Genomic DNA, 7,500 nt, shown 5'->3' with positions numbered 1-7,500 from the left:
CGTTCGATTAGGAAATGAAAACTTCTATAACATTGTATATTTAACAATAGTCCTAATCATTCGCATATCCGCTTCTTGCCTGTCTCTATGTCCGTTCTTATTTAATTATTTATTTACCTATTTCTTTATTTTTATTTTGGGTTTGTTGATTGCTTCTTCTGTCCGCAGCCGCCGGCCATGAGAAGCGGCTGTAGTGCTCGCCCTTACATATCTGAAGGTTTCGAGAGGGACCGCAAGAAGCGCCTAAATCCTGCGGAATCTTGCTGAAAAATTTGGAATCAGTGAAGATAAGAGAAACTTCCTTGAATACGTAAGTTTTTCACGTAGACTATTCGCGCACACACACACACACACACACACACACACACACACACACACACACACACACACACACACACACACACACACACACACACACACACACACACACACACACACACACACACACACACACACACACACACACACACACACACACACACACACACACACACGCGCACACGCATGTATCCATGTATATATACATATGTAGACATACATATATATATACATATAGATGTTTGCATATTCATATATGTCTATCTATCTATCTATACACATACATATTCTTATTTATATGTATATATATATAAACACACACACACACACACACACACACACACACTCACATATATACACACACACAAAAAGGTAGATAGATGGATAAATAGATAAAGATAAATAGAAAGATAGAAAGAGATAGATAGAGGTAGATAGAAAGAGATAGATAGAGGTAGATAGAAAGAGATAGATAGAGGTAGATAGAAAGAGATAGATAGAGGTAGATAGAAAGAGATAGACATATAGATACACAGACATAACCGACCTGCCTCCTTCGCAGCCTCCTCCAGGGCGTCGGAAGGCGTTGGGTTCGGGTCCGCGGCGAGGTCCTTGGTGCTTCCCTCTCCTTCGTGGACCTCTTTCCCTTGGCCTTCTGGTGCTTCGTCTTCTCCTCCTTCGACTTTCCTTTGGTTCTAGAGGCGTCCTCGAGTTCTTTGCACTCCTCAGCTCGAAAGTAGACGACGCTGCTCGGCCACGGCGTCAATCACCCGAGGGGCATAACACGCACCTCTACCCCGTGCGCGCGTGTAAGCAATGTGTATCTGTATCATATTAGCAAAATACTTACTGTTATCTGTTTCAACTGTTATATTTTACATGTTTACTTTTTTATGATTCAGGTAATCTTTGTATTTGTTCACATACTCACAGATATATGCACATACAAATGTTCATTGCTTTACCTATATATATATATATATATATATATATATATATATATATATATATATAGAGAGAGAGAGAGAGAGAGAGAGAGAGAGAGAGAGAGAGTGCGTGCGTGCGTTCAGTCTACCTGCAAAACTTACCTGTTCAAGGGAGTTTCGTTAATGCAAACTCCTCCACAAGGTTTCTCAGAATCTTGGCTCATGCTTGAGGACCATCTCGTTCCTCCAAGTATCCAAGGACTATATTTTTCTAGTTCTGTTGTAGTGAATGCAACTCTTTGTGAAGCGACGGAGGGAGTCAACTATCGCAATGCTTGTATTTGTTAATGGGGCTTTTCGTGTCGGAGTGGCCCGGGGGTTAATATCGTAACTAAAATCAAAATACACATTTAGTACTAAAAACATAGAGTGAAAGAATTAAAATGAGATAAAACTGAACCCTTAAGAGAGAGAAAAAAAAAACATTTAACATTAAAACACTGGGAGTTTTCAAACACTAGCCTGCCCCGTTTTCCTTTACAGTTCCCTCATTTTCTGGGATGGCATGTTAAATCTGTGTACTTGTGACACCTACGAACGTGAAATAAAACCAACAATATAAAAAAAGGTGCCTGGGTACAACTCCTTAAAGAGGAAAGAGGCAACAAAAGAACTAGGAAAACAATTTAAAACATTTACTGATATATCGGCTTTGGTTATGTATAATATTTTTACATCTGTTATATTAATATTCCTAACAACAAGAACACAACACTTATCTGTATAATAAGTCACACTGGTGTTCCACAGCGAGCCGAATACACAAAATTTGCCACTATAAATAATAATTGAAAGGGGTGCCTTGGTCTCCCTGATTAATATGTCAGGTCAGGTCATATTAACAGTCTAGAGAGCTAGGAGATTTGCGACAAATGTTCTCCAGTTTTTGTGTGACCCTGCACATTCGGTCAGGCCAGTGGAAATTGGTGAAACAAAAAAAAACAAACAAAAAAACTAGTGATATTTGTTTATTTGTTTACATTCAAAATTATATAAAGTTCATACACTGTCGCTTCTCAGAAAAAAACTATCGAAAAACCCAAAATATATATAAAAGAAAAAACCTGGACACAGATGTAGAAAATAGGCGGGTATACGTGTATGTATATGTACACTAATATATGTATTATGGACAGACTGATTTGTATGATTAGCATTAGATTTGGAATATACCATATCAATAAATATTCTCTTCTAATATATTTTAATTTTCAGCCCTTTCCTAAAATATTAAAATCTTATTAGCATGCAAATAATAATTAAAAAAAAAAAAAAAAAAAAAAATCACATACATACGCGAAATACGAGAGAAAGTTTTTTTTTTCTTTTTTCTTTTTTCTTTTTTATTCTAAATAAAATCAGTTGAAAAAATCTCAAACATAAAAAGACAACATAACTTAAAAATATCTTTACTGCATGCTTCACAAAATGAAAAATATAAATGTGATGATTATTAATAATATAAATCAGCATAATGGTGTATTTTACTCCTTGCCAAATAATAACATCCAGCATAAACTTTTCCATAACCCAAAAATAATACATCAATTATAATACAAGTATAATAATAAAAAAAAACGTTGGAGGGCATGCGTTTTGGCGTGAAAAGCCTGAATGCCTAAGTAACCAACTTATCTCACATATGCAGTAAAAAGAAAATAAATAAAGATGTTCGTAAAAACGAGCCTAGTGAGATATACAGACGAATGTGACAATATGGCATTAAATATAAATAGAAAATACAAGAGTTCAATAGTTCAACCACAGACTACAGGCCTTGTAAGTGTACGAGGTCCGACCCAATGAATATTTATCTCTGTCTGTCTAGCTGATAGATATACATTCATCTAATTATCTATCCGGTTGATATTCGTGTCTTGATTGATAGTTATGTATTTTTGTGAACCGTATTCATGTTGACAAATGTGGAAAAGGTATGAATGAGAATGAATATCTTCACATTTTCATTTATTTCTGTTTATATGAATATCCGTATATACGATTATTCATTGTGTCGGTCTCGTACAATTTTAACAAACTGTCCGAGCTCATCTCTACAAGTAAAATACATTTTGATGCAGAAAATTTAATGCGATCAATTGAATGACAGCTCAGCGAGAGGAGAATATTTTAAAAGCAAAAAAAAACAAAAAAAAACAACAACAACACTCTGAGTATACCTGTTGTTTAAGAAAAATCTAATTAAACACATAATTATGATCAAAAGATTATTGAATATTTACTTTAGCAAAATGCTTCTTGTTATTCTTATAAGTGCTAATAATTATAAATGCAAATAATTATAAATGCTAATAATTATCTTACCTAGCGACAAATGTAGAATAGGTATTAATGAAAAGGAATATCTCCACAGTGCAAGAAACATGTATGTGACCAGTTTCGATCATCATAATTATATGCATTTCTGACGAGGATATAAGCTGGCCAGATACACACCTTGCACTGTGAAGATATTCATTTTAATTTATATATTTTCTATATTCTTACTTTTCGTTTAATAAAACAGTCTATCCTTTAAAAACCCATATCCATTAAAGGACACTATCTTCACATTTTCTATCTAAAGAAAACCGACAATTTTTTGTAAGACATCTTGCACGTAAGGTTTTTTTGTTTTTTTTTGTTTTAAAATCCTCTCCCATCCATTTGAGAGTCTGGTTTATTTTCCTATTAGTTAGGGATGCATAGCTGTGATCACCTATTTCATTTTCACACTTATGTCCCCTGTTCAAAATTTCCTCGGTCCCTCTGTAAGTCGTGAACGTGTTATATTTTGTTTATGTTATTTATAGTGTCTTTTATGCTATTTATTTACTTATGGACTATATCTGTGGAATTATCATTTTCGTGTTTTTTTTTTGTTTTTTTTTGCTGCAAAGGCTGATTAAGTGTTTTGATTTTTTGTTCGAAGTGTAGATTAGTTGCGTTTCTTATCGTTCTTTGTTTTGTTTAAAGTGTAGATCAGTTGTGTTTCTTAGCATCACTTTTTTGTACTTTTTATTTTTGTTAACAGTAACATTGTTGAGAGTAAGAGTGGGTTTACTGGCCTGTTACTCAGTTTCCAATATCGTCTTGTAGGTGTTTCTGTGAATTGTATATTTGTGTATTGTTAGTCTATGGAAATGTCTGGTTATTTTATGTTATGTTTTTTTCTCTTCCTTTTTAAGCCATTTGTAAATATTTCATATTGTTTTTGTTATATCTTGTGCTTATAAATATATTGCTCTATATATGATTATTTGATGAGGAAGGTTTTGTTGAGAAATTCTCTATGAATTTGTTATAATTTTGTGTGAAATGTCGTAGCATGTTGGTACTAGTATCATATTTTCTCCCTTATTTGTATTTATAGTGATATTGTTTTCACTAATCTCAAGTAAAGCACCACAGCTCGGAGCAACCTTCACGTCTCCCTCCAGCGTCTCCCTCAGCTTCCCTCAAAACTCTCGTGGACAATAACATCTGTGGGCACTTAGGTAGGCTGCTCGTCCTGGCCTCCATGGAAGCTGGAGGAAGAGAGCTGCCACAGACATGCTCCCTCGGTATGGGAATTTCCGAAACAAGGTCAAATCTTCCAGGATTAAGGGACGGCCGCTCGTTGCCTACTGGTTCCCATGCGACACACACACACACGCACGCTCGCACGCACGCACGCACGCACACCCACACCCACACACACATACACACACACACACACACACACACACACACACACACACACACACACACACACACACACACACACACACACACACACATATATACATATATAAATATATATATATATGTATGTATGTATGTATGTATGTATTTATGTATATGTATGTAATGATAATAATTATCATATAATCATAATAATAGTAATGCTAATAATGATAATATAAGGTTTGCAATGACAGGCTCTTGTGACTTCAGTTAAATTGTGTCTATCTGTTCACTGTGCTTCGGAACTACCCTCTATGTACAAAGAATGGCCGGGGTTACTGGCGGCGAGGGAACTGAACGCTGGTTAGCAAGACTGCTGGGCGAGGGCGTTAACGCTGCACCATACAGCACACGTATGCATATCAATGATGAATGCGCACATACACACACATATATAAAGACACATACATATAGTTATACATACATATATATATATATATATATATTCATATAGATATAAATGTATAGATATAGATATACATATATAAATAAAAAGAAATTAAGAATACACTGATAAGAAACTGGTTTTGATAATACAATGACCCAAATAATGTGATGTCTTAGAGCTTCTTATCTTATTTACAAAGAAAAGAAAAAGAAATGAAAGGAATAGAAACGAAAAAAGAAAGGAAATAAATTAAAAGAAAAGAAAATAAATTAAAGGAAAAGAACAGGAAAGAACGGAAAAGAAAAAAAGGAAAGAAAGTAAGAAAAAGAAGAAAGGAAGAAATCACCCCCCCCCACACACACATACACACACACACACACACACACACACACACACACACACACACACACACACACACACACACACACACACACACACACACACACACATATATATATATATATATATGTATATATACACGTAGATACATGTATACATATACATATATATGTATATATATACATATATATATATATATATATATATATATACATATATATACATATATATATATACATATACATGTGTGTGTGTGTGTATCACGTTATTACACAATGGCCCTGTAAATTCCATACTGAATTATGGAGAAAAGGGTAAAGTAAATGCCAACACGATTCAAGGGCTACCAACACATACGATCATGTAACTCTTAAATCTTTAAAAAAAATATACCTGTTTATCATCTTTTGAACATGTTCTTGGTATCCTGTTGTCTTCTTATCTCCCCCTCTCTTATTCTTTTCTCTCTCTCTCTCTCTCATACCCCCCCCCCCCCCGCCTGTCTCTCTCTCACTTTCTCTCTCTCTCTCTCCCCCCCCTCTCTCTCTCTCTCTCTCTCCCCCCCCCCTCTCTCTCTCTCTCTCTCTCTCTCTCTTTTCCCTCTTTTCTCCGAAGCCTCTGTTGTATTCACTAAAGCCTTCTCGCGTCCGTCACAAACCAAGGAGAACCACTACTCGTGAATACCATCTTTTTCAAATCTAAAAGCAAGATCAAGCTCGTCTAATTAGGATTACCTTTTCTGTTTTGCAATATTATATCATTTTTTAAAATGGTTTTGACTTTAACCTTGATATAATAATTTTTTCTCCCTTAACGTTTACTCCCTTTCTTATCGCTTTTCCTCCCTCTCTTTTCCTTCCTTTCCTTCCTCCCTTCGTCCCTTCGGAGTCACTCACCTTCCGACTCGCGACTCGAGCAAAAAGCGGTCCGGCTCGCCCGCTGCGCCTCCAGTCGCGTGCTCGCCTGCCGGCGGCCTCCGGGCGCTTCTCGTCCAGTTAGCTAGCGGGATGGGGGGGGGGGGGGGTCTGCCTTTTGCCTATCCCCTCCCAGAGGGCACTGGGTATATCATAACTATCATAACAACGTAGGTTGTAAGTAGAACAAAGAAAAAAAGATATTCACAGGCGCAAGCACATACAAATGTATTTATTCAGCTGGCTACCAATATTGTACAACTCATACTAGTTATAAACACACACACACTCCATACACACGAGCGCATGTGTGCATGTACACAGTCACATACGCGCGCGCTCGTTAATGTATGAAATTATACACATACATATGTACATATATATGTATGCATGTATATATGTATGCACACGCATATGCAAGGTGTGTGTGCGTGCATATGTGTGTGTCTGTGCGTGTGTGTGTGTAAATATCTATCTATCTATTTATCTATCTTATTTCATAATTTTGCCTTCCCTGATTTATCTTATTTCATAATTTTGCCTTCCCTGATTTATCTTATTTTAGTCTTTTTCCTTCGTCTGTGTTTAGCAATTGCTTGCGTTGACGGCGCAGCTTTTTACTTTGCAGGCTTTATATTCACTATTTTTTCACAGTATTATTTATTTATTTGTTTATTTTTATTTTTTTTAAGACCTTGCTTAGTGAAGCAAGACGTATTATTTTCTAGTTTGGTATTCATGGCAAATTTCATGATCACGGTTTCGTATACTAATTTGCACTGTCACCTACCTGTTCTGTTGTTCTTTCAGAGCGCTGGTGTCGGAGCAA

General features: G+C 35.8%; 1 long non-coding RNA gene across 1 annotated transcript in view; it reads left to right on the top strand.

The window, feature by feature from the left end:
• The window catches only part of LOC125040859, a 5,771-nt gene extending 3,269 nt beyond the window's left edge, over positions 1-2,502 (top strand). The window contains exons 3-4 of the long non-coding RNA XR_007116230.1: positions 169-310; positions 881-2,502. This is a non-coding gene — a long non-coding RNA (uncharacterized LOC125040859). The remainder of the gene's footprint in view (positions 1-168; positions 311-880) is intronic.
• Positions 2,503-7,500: the final 4,998 nt, after the last annotated feature.

Source organism: Penaeus chinensis, chromosome 29 (genome assembly GCF_019202785.1).
Source record: "Penaeus chinensis breed Huanghai No. 1 chromosome 29, ASM1920278v2, whole genome shotgun sequence".
Lineage (NCBI taxonomy): Eukaryota > Metazoa > Arthropoda > Malacostraca > Decapoda > Penaeidae > Penaeus > Penaeus chinensis.
Note: the sequence above shows the minus strand (reverse complement) of the source record. Positions and strands in the feature narration are given on the sequence as shown.